The sequence below is a fragment of the Coffea arabica genome, chromosome 11e (genome assembly GCF_036785885.1).
Source record: "Coffea arabica cultivar ET-39 chromosome 11e, Coffea Arabica ET-39 HiFi, whole genome shotgun sequence".
NCBI lineage: Eukaryota > Viridiplantae > Streptophyta > Magnoliopsida > Gentianales > Rubiaceae > Coffea > Coffea arabica.
The window spans coordinates 48124364-48141475 of record NC_092331.1 but is presented as its reverse complement, the minus strand read 5'-3'; the positions used below and the strand labels follow the sequence as shown (position 1 = coordinate 48141475).

The 17112-nt window shown below is 35.0% G+C and overlaps 1 long non-coding RNA gene across 1 annotated transcript; it reads right to left on the bottom strand.

Annotated features, from left to right (window-relative positions):
* Positions 1 to 5198: 5198 nt before the first annotated feature.
* On the bottom strand, positions 5199 to 7835 carry LOC140021778 (uncharacterized). The gene is made up of 2 exons (XR_011825758.1): positions 7019 to 7835; positions 5199 to 5815 (listed from the first exon to the last, which is right to left on the bottom strand). It is a non-coding gene; the product is annotated as an uncharacterized lncRNA (long non-coding RNA).
* Between the last annotated feature and the right edge of the window lie 9277 nt (positions 7836 to 17112).

The window sequence follows — 17112 nt, the reverse complement described above, 5'->3', positions numbered from 1 at the left end:
GGTTAATTTTTCTCTTTGTCCTTGCCAAATATTGTTTTAATTGTCGAAATATACTTATATTTGGTATTTGGACCTAATTACAGGTAATGGAGCAGAAAAGTACTAAAAAGGATGATTTTCTTGAGAAAATCCCGTGCATGTGGGAAGCCTTGAGAATCCTTGCAAATCCGGCTCCAAGATGTGCTAAACCAACGTCTTTCCTTTCGTGACTAGTAGTTTACTAGCATTAGGAAACAAGAAAGAAGGAAACTTCAGTAGTTGCCTTATCTCTTTGTTTTCCTTATTTGGTGGAAAAACCGACAAGATGAGAGACTAGTCATTGTTTAGATTGAGGAGACTTGTTTTGGGGTCTTAGTAGTTTTCTTCTCCTATTAGGTATCTATCATGTGCGCCGCAAAGGCCATAGAGGGGAACATTTAATTATCCCTTTGGCTTGGTAGTTTGAGGAATAATTCTTATTCCATCGAGTTTTCTTCCTTCGAATTTGGAGAAGAATGCCATCAACTAATATTTCTGAATTTTCGCATGGATTGTTCTCCATTGATGGAGAACGAACTTCTTATTTCTAATCAAGGGGGCAACTAATGATTTGGTTCGGCAATCACTGTGAGATCTAAACCATTTTTAATTGTTTCCTTCATTTATTGGTATTTATATGTTTCCTACTTTTAATTGTTATAGCTCTTGTGTATGATTGATTAGTGCACAATAATTGATTATTCATATAGGCTATTTTGCTAATTAGGGATAATTGAATCCGTAATTGTTCAATTACCTCCATCTCAGTAGCAACTGGCGTAATTGGGTTTATGTCAGGGAAACATACGATCTAATTTAAACAAACCCTCGTAACGTGTTTATTAGTTAGGAGTGGGCCTTTCTAATTATTAATGCAATCTAGAAATTAAATCCTACGGTCGTACCTAGGGTTGCTTCTGGGTTAGAGAAATAGTTAACGGTCGTACCTTAACTATCAAGAAATTAAGGAAATGTTGGTTGTTTATCGCGTGCATGACAACTATAACCAATCTATTAATAAATGTTGGAATTATCTGTGAATCGATGATCAGTGCATGAACCATTTTTGAAGTGTACCCTTGGCTAGAGTTCTCACAATTATTTCTTTTAATTAATTATTTTTTGCATTTACTTTATTTAGTTAGCATTTAATCTTGAAAACCCCCATTTGTCTTGACTCGGAAGGAAATAAATTTTTCTCCAGTCTCTGAGGAGACGACCCTGCTTGCCACTGTCTACTAGTTAGTGAATTTAGTCAGATAATTAATTCAGATATATCGGATTAAACAAACCCTTCGGGAACAGGGTGAATCAAGTAACCCATTGCATACCTAGAGTCCCTGATCTAGTACCTAAAATTGATTATTGACTACTTTTGGTGGTAGTTAGGTTTATTTATTTATTATTATTGCACAAGTTTGGTACCTGTCAATATGCACAAAGATAGACAAAAATTGGATAAAATTCGACAAAGTCAAACAAAAAATTCCAACAAAAATGTCTACACTTACACTTTTTCAATATAATACCACTATACTACTCCCCCCCGTCCCCCCACCTAAATCTTATATTGTCCCCAATGTAAGTAATAAAGAATAAAATACAAAGCAAAAAGGGACAACGAAACTTCCCTGATCGTCAAAGGGGGGTCTCGAGCAGCTATGACATAGGTGAGATTGGTAGTGTGAAGCCAACATGGTGGATATTTACTGCACCCAAACCAAAATAGGAGATGCACATAGATAGTGAAAATGGAGATGATCATGGGAGGTGGCTAGCAGCGGCAACATGGTGTGGTAGCAATGGTGACGAGCAGAAACGGCGCGAGCAGCGGAGTTTGAGGTCCTAAGGTTGTGGTCCTGCGATTGGAAAAGGAAAGAAAGGAAGAAAAAGGAAAGGGAGAGAAGAAGAAAAGAGAAATAAAGAAGAAAGAAAGAGAAGAGAGAAAGAAAGAAAGAAAAAGAAATGAAATGAAATTTTTTTTTGAACCACTACGTTAGATGTGGGCACGCCTAGCTGCCCTTGAGTCTTCTAACCAACCCATAGAAATTAAGATATTTCCCCACACCTAAATCATGCTTGTCCTCAAGCATGAGAACAGCAAATCAAGCAATCAAATTCAAACAATAGCTATTATTCAAATATTCTATTGCCAAGATACAATTAAAACATATGTCAAGTATTAGTGGTAATTTTCAAGAAATATCTCTCTAGTTAGCTTTCAAGATCAAGGACTCTTTCAATTTATGACTAACTAATTTAAGGATATAAAATATTCAACCACCATCCATAAGTAAATGGTTCGACTACTAAGCAAAATTTCAACATTAAAATTCATGAATCAACGGATTAACAATTCATCCAAACACTTCCACATTTTTCACTATTAACACATTTTTTTCTAAAATATCCCCACACTTAATTGATTTTTTTTTTCAGGGGGACTGCTTAGTTTTTAGCCATTCAAGCGTTTTGACGCGAACTCCGACATTGGCCACATGAAAGAGCCCGGTTACTCAGTCATTATCGTTTAAAAACCACATACTCATAGCTATCATCGTTTTTTGACGCGAAAGTCGACACTTATGGTGAAGACCTCCTGTTACTAAGCAAGAATACTAGCGGAGTATAGCCGAATACTATTCATAAATAAGCACCAAATTTAAATTAAAAATCGCACAAACCCGCTTCATTTCTTAAATATGGAGAACTAAAATTAATAGTTGAACCAATTTGCATAAAAAATGCTGGACAAATATTTACCATACTTAGAGAAGTTAACCAAAAGGCGCAAAAGTTACAAAATCTCAAATATTCACCAAAATAGATACCCTTAAATTTAACCATGTCATACTTAACACCTTAGAGTGTAAAATCTTAGCAATAAAAAATTTTGAGACATCTAACCATCGTTAATCAGGAACAATCACACATATGCACAAAGATAGGCAAAAATTGGATAAAATTCGACAAAGTCAAACAAAAAATTCCAACAAAAATGTCTACACTTACACTTTTTCAATAAAATACCACTATACTATGTCCCCTATAAACTTTTTGAAATCTAATTAAACCCATTTCGGAGAGATATCCATCTATCAATCAAAATTAAAATGGGTACAAATGACAAGTTTGGGAGATGTAATATCTCCATTTACCAATGATCTTCGTCTTTCCATATCTCACTCCCTAAAATCTTCCTCATTATTCCTCATCTTCTTCACCAAAATCCCAAAATAAGGAAAAAGAGGAGGCCTGGGGGTTTTGCAGGAATGGTGTTGGTGAATGGGTAGTGAAGACCATAGGTTAATAAATCCATAGTTAATAAATATAATGAAGATTTCGACTAATGTTTTTATTGAGATATATGTTAGAACAAGGCCTTATTCATTAGAAGAGTTAGACAGAGAGCAAAAGGGGACAAAAGTAGGCCTGTCAACGGGTCGGGTCTAGACCCGGATCCGGACCGGATCCGTGAAATTTTTGCGAGTATGGGTAGAGATTTAATTCCGTTTCCCGGATCCGGATCCATTTTGTCAAACAAAAAAACGGGTCGGATACGGAATATAGTATTCCGACCCGTTTTAGACCCGGATCCGGATATAAATGAATTAATAATTTTAAATATATATATTTATCAATATAATTTGATTAGGGTGATGTATTTTAATAAAGTTAATTTGATTTCTTTTCTTATTTGATTTTTTCTTTGCATTAGTTAGAAATTAGTTTACAAATGTATTTTTTTTCTCATTTTTATTAGAAATTATAAATTTTGGTAAATTTGTTCGGGTAGACCCGGATCCGGATCCGGATCCGGGACCCGCCGAATCCGGATCCGGAACATAGAATAAAAGACCCATCTGGTAAACGGGTCGGATCCGGAAGACAAAAGGCAGGACAAAGGAGCAATTTAGCTTCTTAGACAGAGACTGAATGGAACACATAAGGATTGGCTGTCCGAACATCAGTCAGAAATGATCAAAAGATCTTAGTCTTCTTTTTTTTCTTTTTTCCTTTCCTTTTTACGGACAGCACGGTAGCAGCCGGTCTTTTGAAAAAAAAAAAATTGGCATGAGGCTACCGTGCACCTGACACTTTTAAAAATAAATTATTTGCTGCCTTACAGCATAGTAGCAGGAGGCCTTTTCTAAAAAAAAAATTCGCCTGCAGGCTATAATTTTGTACCAAGACAATGGTAGAGTTACATTTGGCGGATAATTTTTTTTTTTTTTTTACCTATCCTAAGAAATTAGCCACTTCAGTGTGATGATGAGGAAACGTGTGTGTGAAATAATGTCTCTTGTTCAATGTGGCCATGCAACCATTCCTTTGGTTTACATTTGCCACTTGCAATTTTTATTATAAATGACAGGGCGTAAGCCTGTGCAATAATAAAAATAAAACCTAACTACCACTAAAAACAATCAATAATTAATCCTAGGTATTGGAGCAGGGACTCTAGGTGTGCATTGGGTTACTTGATTCACCCTGTTCCCGAAGAGTTTGCTTAATCCGATATACCAGAATTAATTAATTGACGAAATTTACTAAATAGCAAACAGTGGTAAGCAGGGTCGTCTCCTCAGGGACTGGGGATAATTTGTTTCTTCTAGAGTTCAGTGCATGGGGGATTTTTAGAGAATATAAAATAATTGATTAACTAACTAATAAAACAACGAATAGAAATTAATAGAAATTAATCAATAACCAATACGACTCTAACCAAAGGTACAACTTTTCAGACACGGTCCATTCACTTGATCATCGATGCAAAGATAATCCAATTACTCATTACTAGATTGGTTATAGTTGTCACACACGCGATGAACAACCAGCCTTTCCTTAATTTCTCGATAGTTAAGGTACGCCCGTTAACTATTTCCCTAACCAAGAAATAACCCTAGGTACGGCCATAGGATTTAATTACCCGATTGCATTAATAATTAGAAAAGCCCAACCCTAACCAACAAACACGCTACGAGGGTTTGTTTAAGTTAGATCATACGTTTCCCTAACATGAAACCAATCACGCTAGTCGCCACTGGTATTAATCAATTGAACAATTACGGATTCAATCAATTAATTTGGCATTAGATCATTAGGTTAATTCGAATATCGGGCCCTTGACATTCAAATAACATAACAGACATAAGCAATTAAATCAGGAAACGTACAAATACCAATGAATAAAAGAAATAAATAAAATTAATTCGATCTCACAGATATTTGGAACCGCGCCTTCAAATTGGCCTTCAACTAGATGAGAAGCTTAGCCACGCCTCATGAGAAAATCTCCAAGTAATTTTACTAAGGTCCAGGCCATCAAAGGAACTAAGAAAGAAAAAAACTAAAATATGCTAAAAGCTATTGATCAGCACCCCTAGCCTCTGTACGATTCTCCTTTTTAAAGCCGAAAGGAAGATGACTAATGCTTTCCTTTATCCCATGGTCCCCGCACGAATTGAGAGTCCAATTCCATTTCACAAGCCTTTGTACGTTTCCTTTCCAAGAGCCCAAATGAGCTTCTTATCTCCGTGGTCCCAACGAGATTCCCCTATCAAAGTACGAAAAGGTAAGGCCTCTTAATGTTTCCTCTTTTCTCGCTTCTCATTGCTCCTAGGACTCCTAGGATTCTCATTGCTCCTAGGACTCCTAGGATTCAAGACACTCCTCATCAGCAAAAGAAATGCAGTCCGTCTCTTCCTCTTCTTGTGGGCCAGGTCGATGGAGCCTTCTTGAAGTCTCCCACTTATGGAGCAAGTCCCTCTTTTTTTGTAGTTTCTTGCTCTAATCCCTGAAATTAAGTCCAAATACCAAATATAAGTAAATATTACTAATTAAAACAATATTTAGCAAGAACAAAGAGGAAATTAATAATAAAATTACTAATAATTAACACCCTATCAATAAAACATGAATATTACTCTAGCTTTTGGAACCTGAAGCAATTATAATAGAACGACTTTGGCCAAGAACACTGACAATTGTAGTTGACACTCAGAATTTTTTTTAAAAAAAACAAACAGCATATGAATTTATAAGGAAATAGAATATGATGCTTCAAGAGTTTGATTGAGCATTTATTTGGGACCGTAGGCATCCAATGACTGAGTCGTCCAATTGAAGATCAATATGCTTGTACAGGGAAATCTACTTGCAAAAATTAATGGGAAACTTTTGACCACGGAGTCTATTTCATTGTCCCTTGCATTATTGGAAGATACAGCATCACAACCATTCCTTTTTCCATTGACCATTTGCCACTGTGAAGTCTTGGCCTGTTGGCTTAGGATAAGAATCCAAGACCTCCAATGGTTGGTTAAAAGAAATCCATGAAATATTTATTTCTCTTGTTATATTAGGAATTGGTTAGTACAAAGATTATTCTTATTTGAAAAGATATGAAGGGGACAGTTTTATGACTCATTACATAATTGATCAATGACCAATAGTGAAAAAATATACAAAGAAAACAAAAAATTGCCCTTTTCATTAATTGATAATCCACAAGAATTTAGTAGCTTAAAGTGTCTTCGGTCTGTGGTAATATTTGTGGTAATATTTGGGTATGAAAAGATCCTCTCACAGCTACATTTTTATCCAAGTTCTTAAGTGGTGATCCCAAGTTGCTAAAGGTGTTGAAATTGGATGGAGCTGAATTGGACAACATCCCAAAGCATGTCTTCAAACTATTTCATCTCAAGTATCTTAATCTCAAGGGAACTAGAGTTAAAATTATTCCAAAATCTATTGGGAAGCTTCAAAACCTTGAAGCTATAAATCTGGAAGGAACCAACGTAACAGAGTTGCCTGTGGAAATTCTAAAGCTAAGAAAACTCCGTTTTCTTTGGTTAGGCGGATGGGGAAATTGTTCAAATGAGTATGCAATTTGGGGCTGTAAATGTCCACTTGGAATTGGAAAGCTTATTTGCATGGAAAATCTGTTTCGTATAGAAGCAGATAGTGATAAAATAGTAAGGGAGATTGGAAAGCTAACACAATTGCGAGGATTAGCCATCACAGAGCTGAGAAGAGAAGATGGAAAAGAGTTGCTCTCCTCCCTCTTGAGGCTGACCAACCTTCGACAGTTGGGCATCTCCTGTATTAAAGAAGATGAGACCCTCGATCTCCAACATTCCGTCTTTTCAAAACATGAATTCCTCACGCGTCTGATGTTGAAGGGGCGTTTGGAGAGAGTACCGCAATGGGTGACATCACTTCAATCCTTGAGAAGGTTACGGTTGGACAATAGTAGGTTGAGAGAAGATGGGAATGTAATAGGCTCCCTCGGACATTTGCCCAATCTGGTATCACTTACTCTCAGTCGTGCTTATGAAGGGGAGACATTATGTTTCAAGATTGGAGCATTCTGAAAACTCCAGACTTTAGAGCTTGTGCAATTGACAAGACTGAAATGGGTGAGAGTGGAAGAGGAATCAGTGCCTAGTCTCAGAAAGCTGCAATTAATTGGTTGTAAACTGATGCAGGAGTTGCCTTCGGGCATCCAAAAATTGACCGGACTTGAATTGCTTGGGTTCTTTGATATGTCTGATGAGCTAATGCACAAAGTACAGAATTTGGATAAACAAAGTGAAGATTATCAGACAATTTCTCATATCCCTCAAGTTTTCACTGGTCACTGGATTAACGGTCGGTGGGAAGGCAAGTTCCTCTAACAGAAGAGAAGCTGAAAGACAACTCTTGCCGTTCTCAATGCTAACTGGTATCCAGTTAACTCATCTCTTCAAAGTACGAGGTCGCTTTTCCTTGTGTTTCGTTGAGTTCTCGTTTGCTTTTTCCCTTCTACTGCTTGTCATATTTGTATCAAATCATATCATGAAATATCAATTCCTCAAAAATGTGTATGTGTACATATAGAGATTTAGATATTTACCAAAAAAAAAAAAATAGATTTAGATTTTCTTTTCAAAGTTACTTCAATCAAACATAGAGCAGGTCTTTATAATGCGCTGTTGGAACAGTTTACTTATAATAGTTAGGGAAGAGCCAGAGAAGAGTTTTTAGAGTTTTTTCCGTTGAATTTAATTCAGGTTCTGAATCGTGAGTATTATAATTGGGACTGTTTATTCATAAATTTGCATGTAGTTTTTTGGTACTTAGAGTTGGATTTATTTAGAGTAAAGTGTTAGTTTAAAGTAAAAATCTCTAGTATGATGATGATGGATTGTATTACGCCTCAGTTGTACAGCTGAGCAAAGGAGCAAAAAGAGGGAAAGATACCGTGAAGGACGGGTGTATGGAAAGGGGGTCCCACACCATGTGACTGATGTGTAGGCTTCTGTTTATCTCGGCCGTTGGATTGGATGAAAACTGGGGTCTGCGTCACATCCAAGGGTCCAACTGTAAAGTTTTTAAAGAAACGAGTAATTGATTGTTTTGTTGATGATGGATGCTGGTGCTCTTTCTAATTTCTATAGCTTTTTCTTGCCGACACATAATGGTAGATCTGGTTATTTGATCGGCTTCGGCTGTCAATTTTCTTCATTTTCATTTTAGAAATTTTCCTCTCCAAGATTTGAAACCAAAACTTTTTGCCAGAAAGTCACTACTAGTAGTTAGTTTTGTTCTTGTCCTAAATGTGGGATGGTCTCTCAAGTTTTGATAAGTCAAAAAGAGAGTAGTAAATAAATAATAAATCGAAACACTATATTCATCTCCTACATCAAACTATTTAAGCACAAAAAATTAAACCTCTATTTTTAAGTTCAATATATGATTGGGATTGATACACATACATCTCGCATATCTTATAAATTACTTCTTTGTTTTTGGGTCAATCCACATTTTTGTTTCTTCTGTCTTTTGCAAGTGTGGTCCAAGTAGGGCGAGTCAAGTAGTACTAATTTTTGTACTATATTAGCCAATAATGAAAATCATGTAACTGAGTTTAAAGATCATGAAAAATCATATAATTGAGTAACTTTAACCACTAAATTTGGGTTAAAGAACTGGGGTAAGTAAAAGGGCGGCTTGCAGGGATGGGATAGGCTTAGCCTCTTATATTGGCCAAAGATAACCGATAGTCTTATAACTCATACGGTGACACAGATGATCGGCAAGTAGTGATATAGATAATCTATGATGATCTACAAGTAGTGACATAGATGATCTACGAGTACCAAGCAAATATTTAAGTATTAATCTGTCTAACGGGGGCTCATAGTGTACTCGTTAAGTTATGATAAGATACATTTCAGGTGTTATATTTTTGATAATATAATATTAATTTGGAAAAACAAATAAATATAAGGGGTAGTAGGCAAGATTAAATAGAAAAATTATATAAATATAAAAGAGAATAATAATTGTTAGTATATATATATATATATATGGTAGTTTAGGTGGATGCTACGTGTCGTTCGAAAAACCCTAATATAGGACTTGGAATAAACGAAATAGAGCAGGTCTTTATTAAGAGGGCAGTCTTCATTAAGTTAATACTGAAGTGTACGAAGCATAATAGATGGAGTTAATGAAATTAGTGAAGCTTCGATAACACCTTTTCAAAGTCCAAACTTGAAGGTTCAGTTGCATTTTTTTTCCCTTCTAAATTCTGGTTGTATGCATATTTTTCACAAATGCTTGACTGTAGAATATATATGATTTTATTCTTCAGCAAGTTTCTCAATTGTGGATTTGCAAATGAAACAATTTTTCAAAAAAAATAAGGGATATGTCAATAGAAAACATGCAAAATAATATCATAAAACTGTTTAAACTTATTTACAACTTATTCCTTTCTAATGAAGTAAAATTACAGTCACCTTACTCAAAGGAAATTATAATACTTTTCTCTATCACACAAAAAGTTGCAATCAAGAAACATAATAATAAAATAATAATAAGACCACCGACTTGAAAAGAGAAATATAGAAAACAAAACAAAACAAAACCCAAAGGGAAAAAAGAAGGAAGAAAGTGAAGGGTTTCAGGTAGACGATCATGTTCTTGTATCAAATTTTGCCATGATTTATCCATTTTTTGTTGGCAATTTAAATGTAGTATGATGTGCTTGTTATCATATGCCAAATTCGTACACTTCAAGATTGTAAGAATTTGATTGTCATTCTCATGACAATCTCAAGATTGTCTTTCCATGCCAACTTTCTCCTCTGCCGCTGGTTTTATTTAGCCTCATAGCTATAAATTTTAGAGACAATTAATTGGAACAACACAAAATGGAATTCTAAATTACCCAAGAATGTATTGTTGGATTGTCTGTGAAAGATACCTTTTTTTTTCCCAACTTAGTAAACCAAAATTTCATCTATGTCATTCAAAGCATAAATGGATATTTATTCTTATTTAGAAAATGCACGCGCGCGCTCGAAACTTGTCTGAATTATGATCAACTAAGATTAGCTATTTTGATTTTATGAAATCAAAGTATAATGAATAAATAATAACATTACAATTAAAAAAAAAGCAAATTTCATGGAATTAAAAGATGATAAACCAAAATTGATGGATTGACATTGCCCGAACTAAGGTTTGATTGAGTAAGGTGTCCTCATGGCTTCTACTTTTTAATCCTCCTAACAATTATTGCTACATTTTAATTGTCATCGAGGATTTTTCTTAGTTATTTTATGAAATGTAAGGGATAAAAAAATTCATTTTATTAAATGTGAAGGACTATCAATTAGATTATGTGAAATATGATTTGACAATTTTTTCCCTCAAACATGATCACGTGCAGGGCACGTGGTGAATTCCGAAAAAAAATTAGTTGGAAACCTAGGTAGGGACAAAATTTAACTGATATGAATTTATAAAAGACGTAAAATTACTTTTTTAGAATGAGAGACGGAAAAAATCATTTTACAAAAATGTGAGTAACGATTTCAACGATTTTCCCTATCAATTATATTAATTGCATTGCCCGGATTCGTTGTACCCAAATGCCTATGAGTACAAGCTTCTACCAGTATACGATGAATATATAAAAAGAAAAATAATGTTGTTCTTTTCATTTTTTTCCTAGCACATTGTAATGTTTCCTATATATATAAAAAGGAGTTTGTAAGTGATTGTTGAAAAATTTTCATCTGTTATCTTTAGAGATAATTTAGGTAGGAAAAAAATCAAATACAAGTGATTAAGCCAAACGTGCAACATTATAATGTATAGTTGAGTTGGGTTTGACTATTGTGTCCTCCCATTTACAATTGGCTTATATTCCACGTGATTATCAAGCATTTAAGTGGTGTTTAAACCACTTACAAATGTAATTGCAATCCTCTCCATCTTCTTTTATAATTGTTGGGTAACTTTTATAACTACAATAATAGAGGGTCTTAATGCTAAAGATGGTTGGTTCAGGAAGCACTTAATAATCAACATGATTGATTTTGGTTCATATTTTCAATCCATTACAAGTATAATTGTAGTGCTCTTCAACTTGATAATAATTGAGGCTTTAAATACTGAAGAATGTTGCTTCAAGTGCATGTGCTCAATTTTTTGTTGCGGGTGTTTAGATAGGTATGCTCATTTACTTTTTCTCTTTCTGGAGTTTTGGTTGTTTAGCTAATATAATAAAAACTGTGAGTTTTCTACTGCAATATTTTCTCAATAGCTATTGTGTGAATATGGAAATTTCTTTATGGAATACTTGATACATACATATGAATATCCATAGGAAACTTTTTATATCTTTTAACTATATTTCCAAAATCCGATGTTCGTGGCTGTAGGTGGTTAAACTGTGACTAAAGATTATCTATTGACTACAATTTTATGACCAAGGTAGGACCTAAATTTAACCTTATAGTTTAAGTATGTTAATTGTTGATTGAATATGGCTATGATTATGTTATAATGGTATAGGGACAAGGATAATGATATTTTTGTTATTGTTATTATGGTATGGTGTGATTATCTACTACAATCCTATTTCTTTTACTTATAAATTTTTTTCCTTTATAAGTTTGTTGATTTGGCCAATTTACTTATAATTTCATGCACTTCAATTGATTCAATTAAACTAATTAGCATGCAGTTCTAATTAAATCAATTATCGCATAGGTCAAAACTCCTATGCTTAGCGCGGCTTTCCCCCTAGTAGTACTAAGCATAGTTATTGAACCCGGCCAGCCCGGCGATCGAACCGGTGAACCGGACATTGCACCGGATTTCGTATAAAAATTTTATTCCTTTGCTGGAACTTGAACCATTTTATTCCTTTGCTGGAACTTAAACCTTGGACCTTTGGTCCTTGCAGCAAGGCGCACACCACCAAGCTACTTCACCATTTGTTGATTAAGTAGCTTACTCATAATATATAAACGTTTTGTCAACTTTATCTTTTTTTTTATTTCTCTAAAACAAATTTATTTGGAATCTTTTAATAAAAATTTATGACCCCCAAACTCTATAAGTTATAAAATGGACTTAAAAAATGACATATTACATAATTCATTTTAAAGACAAATATTATTTTTAATAATTTTTTGCACTTAAAATTCATAAATAAGTTAGATAATTACACTAAACATAGATAAAATTTTATACTTGAAATTTGGTATATTACTAAATAACTTAATATTGTATTGATTCTTATATGAATTAATTATTTTATAGCAAATTAAATTATATGAGCATTTGCTATGACATTATTTCTTATAATTTATATCATATATCTTATATCAAAAATTATAAAATATAATATTTAAATATATTTAGTGATCCACCGGTACAACCACTCACCCACTGGTTAAACTAGTAATCCGTTGACCCACCTCGTTCGCCGAGTTCCCTCCTGGGTTGGGTTTAATAACTATGGTACTAAGTTTATGCTCTTCTTTTTTTTTGTCTTAACGGCACATGTCTAACCTACTCCTACTCTTATGGAGCGGGAGAGAGGGGAATCTACTCTATGGGAAGGCCCAACTGAGCCAGGGGAACCTGACGGGAACTGAACCACTATTAGATCAGACGGGTGCTGTGACGACCCCACTTCCCCCTAAGGCGAACCAAAGGGTTTGGCGGGCCGCCTGCCCAACTCTCGCCGGGACTCACGACAAAACTCAAGCATGAATATAATCGATGGTTCTTAAAAGCTCAAACGGAGTATAATATATCCACCAGTCCAACATACCAAAGTACAAGTCCAATACTTCATCTAAATTTTCATAATAATAACTTAAGTACAATCCTTATGTTTGTAATTCAAATCATTCTTACAAAAGTATAATCCCCAAAATATCATGAGACTTACATTCACTTCAACCACAAGTACATTATACCATAAAGTTCACAAATCTTTCGAAATAACCATTACATTCCACAAAGAAAATTAATCACAACCCAGATAAAGGATAATCCACGGTACTCCAAATCCTTGTGCTTGAGTAACTACCCTTCTCGAGCCTTGCATAGAACTAAAATGTTTTTGGGGGTGAGCTAAAGCTCAATGAGGTTTCAAAAGGGAAAATCAAATATTTATAAACCAGTGCGTAATTGCTACTTTGAAATCATGTGTAGAAGTAGTACTTTTGCTGGTAACTTTACTATGAGTACAGCTCATAAATCATTTAAATCACTAACGTACATTTGGAATGCATGACCATATAAATATATTTTCATGAATTTTAGTCAAACAAATAGTGGCTCGTCCGACTAGAAGAGCATTACAAGGATTGCTTTGTCTCAGAGATTAATGCTCATGAGGAGTCTTACCCGAGAAATGTCAACTAGGAGAGCAATAATAGTATTAATAGTAAAGCAAACACAAAAGGATACAATACTCGGTCCACTTCCTGCCCTTATAACTCCCATCAGTAACTCCTTCAGTTGACTGGCCATCACCTTATCCCTCCAGTGGTAATACTCGAGTATACCAAAATACAGTGCCCAGGGTTATCAACCTATCCGACCGAGTCCGCTTCTGGCTCGAATAGGTGATAACGAAGGGAAAAGGCCTTGTTCAGCCAATGTGATAAAGTACACATGGCCTACAGCATACGCAAATAATATATAAACAATGAAATATTGAACAGTTAAGCGATATAGCAATAGTTAGGTCGAAAGCGATAAAGTACACACTCGCCTAGAAATAAGCACTTTTCATTCAAGTGAACAAGATTCATCAAGTATTTGACCACTTAGGCATGAAAGAAGCACTTATCAAGTCACATCACGTATATATATATATATATATGCAATTATACAAACAGTGGTTATAAAAGTTCGAGAAGCAATTTTGTGCAAAACAGTTTGGAATCCCTCACCGTAATCTGGAGCAAAGCAAGAGCAAAAGCAGGAAATTAAAAGAGCTTTTCGGTGTCCTCTGAACCACCTGAGATTAATCACCATCACAAATTACCTAGATGCTCGATTAAGGCGAATAAAAGAAAACCTCTTAGAATTAAAACTAGTAAAAGTGATAAAATATTTCGTATGGTTTCTTTAAAGATACTTTTCTTTCTAGAGGTGCAACTAGAACTAATACACTTCATATAAATTTTCTTGCCGAGCAAGTTTTCTACACTTTTCATTTAAAATTATTAAAATCTAGTGTTTTTAACAATTTTTCTCTAAAACAACTAGCCAGGAATAATTTCACGAAAAACTTAAAGTTTGGATAAAGTTAGTGTAAGCAAAGAAAAGAATCAACAAGTTAGCAAGGGTTTAAAAGTCCTGTCATTTAAGTTTTAATATTAACGTGCTATTCTCAATCTCTATAACTTGATAGTAAGATAAAATAATTCCACAGAGCTTGATTTAAAAGTACTCAAATTCAACAGACCAAAACGGGTTTCACGATTTCAAATCATTTGCACATTGTATTCCCGGTTGCCAAAATAGCAAAATCACAATTCAAACATCAATTTCACTAGGGCTTCATCAATCATTAGCCCTAGGTCTCAACAGATTCAATTCCAAATAAAATTCAACAAAGGAAGTTCAAGGTATCAAAGCAATTCCAGATCACAACCCATGGGTCTTCCACGTACATTTCAGCCAACCACTTGAACAAATTCACCAAAACTTAAACTCTTGCAAAAATTACTCAAATGGCCAAGAGCTTCATCAATCATTAGCTCTTGGCATCAAACAAATATTTCTTGCAACAAATCAACTAGAAATTTAACTCAAACATGAAAGAAAATCACGGTTAGCTTACTCACAAATAACTCTAGAATTTCAGATTCCTTTTCTTGTTTCGATAGTCAAGAAAAATCCAGCAATTGCCAATTCAAGACACCCATTAAATCTCCATCTTTTACTTGCTAGAACCCCTAAACATATAGCTTATAATCTGACCGACCTTACTAAAACAAGTAATACACAAAACCAGAGAATAATCTCACCAAAAGTCCCAATTAATTCGGCCAGCAATCTTGAACAAAATCCAGCAATATAACAGTTTGATTATAGTGCTTTGCCCCTAATTTCCTTCAATTTTTACTTCAACTCAGCGTGCAAAAAGTGATTAACAAGCTACAAGTAAATCTTAAGCATCCAATATGAAAATCTCAGCTACACATTCGAAGAAAAACTAACCAAATGTTCAACCCTTTCTCTCGGCCGCAAATTTCAGATTCCTTTTCTTTTCCCCTTTTTTTTTCTATCCACGACTCACATCAGCTTCATGCATGATTAAAATAATTAGCTATCTATCATTTTTGATCCAAACCAAGTGCGGACAACATCAACAACTTATCATTCAACCAGAAATTTATTCAATCCCACTCGGTTAGCTTGCATGCAAGCAGATTCAGTTTTCCTTCAATTTTCTGATTTACTCACATCCAAATATTCTCATGCAAGGCTTAATCATCCAGTGTTTGGTTAGCTAAACACACCACCAAGTGAGAATCAAGCACTTTCCAGCGAATTTTATACCAAAATATCCATACAACTCCCAAAATAACTCCATCGGCTAAGCTGGAAAATTGGTTCAGCAGTCAACCAACTTCCAATAAAAATTTCCAGCCATACAACTTAATTTCCGGCCATACAATTCACATGCAACACCAAATAATTAACTATCTATCAGTTTTTAACTAGCTAAACCCACAATTAAACTCAGATCATCACAAATTCACAGATTAAAGCTGAAATTTCCAGATCAAGCTCTCGACAATTCCAATTCCTTCACAACCAGATTTCTTGTAACTTAATTTTGTCATCCAACCGCACAAACCCCACATGCATGCATACAAATAGCTTCATCAACCCATACTCAACTAGTTTAAGTCTAGAAATTACCTCAGCTTGGAGCTCAACACACACGACTAGTGGCTGAAAATCTTCCTCTCCTCTCGGCCTTGCTCACGCACGCGAGAATGGTTGGTCTGAGTTCAGTAGTTGCAGCTGTGGTGATTGTGATTGAATCGATCACGGCTGATTGAGGGTGAGGAATGAAATAGCAGCTCTCGGTGGTGATGGAGGAAATAATAAAGCTCACACGGTTATCTCCTGCTCTCACGGACTCTCAGACAGCTCAAGGTCTGCAACTCGCACAGTTCTCTCTCTGGTTTTCTCTCGTCAATGGTACCAAGGCAGGGAGTAAAGTGAAATGGAATGATGTTGTGAAATGTTGGAGTTGCTGAAATGGAAAGCTAAGCCGCGTATGAGGAAGGTGGAATGTATTTATTGAGGTGTTGTGAGTGGAGTTGAGTCGGCAATAGCAATGGAAGGTGCTGGTTTGAGAAGTGGAAAATGGTAGTTGTTGTAGTGGAGCTGAGTCGATTTTATAATGGCGGAAATGCTGAAATGAAACATGGAGCCGACATGTTGAAATTGTATGCAATTGAAGACTGTTCCAGAAGACTCCATGACTGCATGGTGGATTCGAAATGAAGGAAGGCTATTTCGGTCTTTTAGCAACTTATTCGGACTTCCATTTAAGCTCTCATTAATAAACTAACTTCAAAATTTCACCCTAAATGAAATTTGATAGCTTACTAATATACTAGTCCCGAAAGAAAATTAAACTATCGAGATTCACGCCCTAAGCATAATTATAAAAAGTTTTGACTCAAAACGACTTCATCTTAATTCTAGTTTCCCCTTAACACCTAACGCTAATAACACTTAAAATTAGCTGTTGAAATTCAAGGA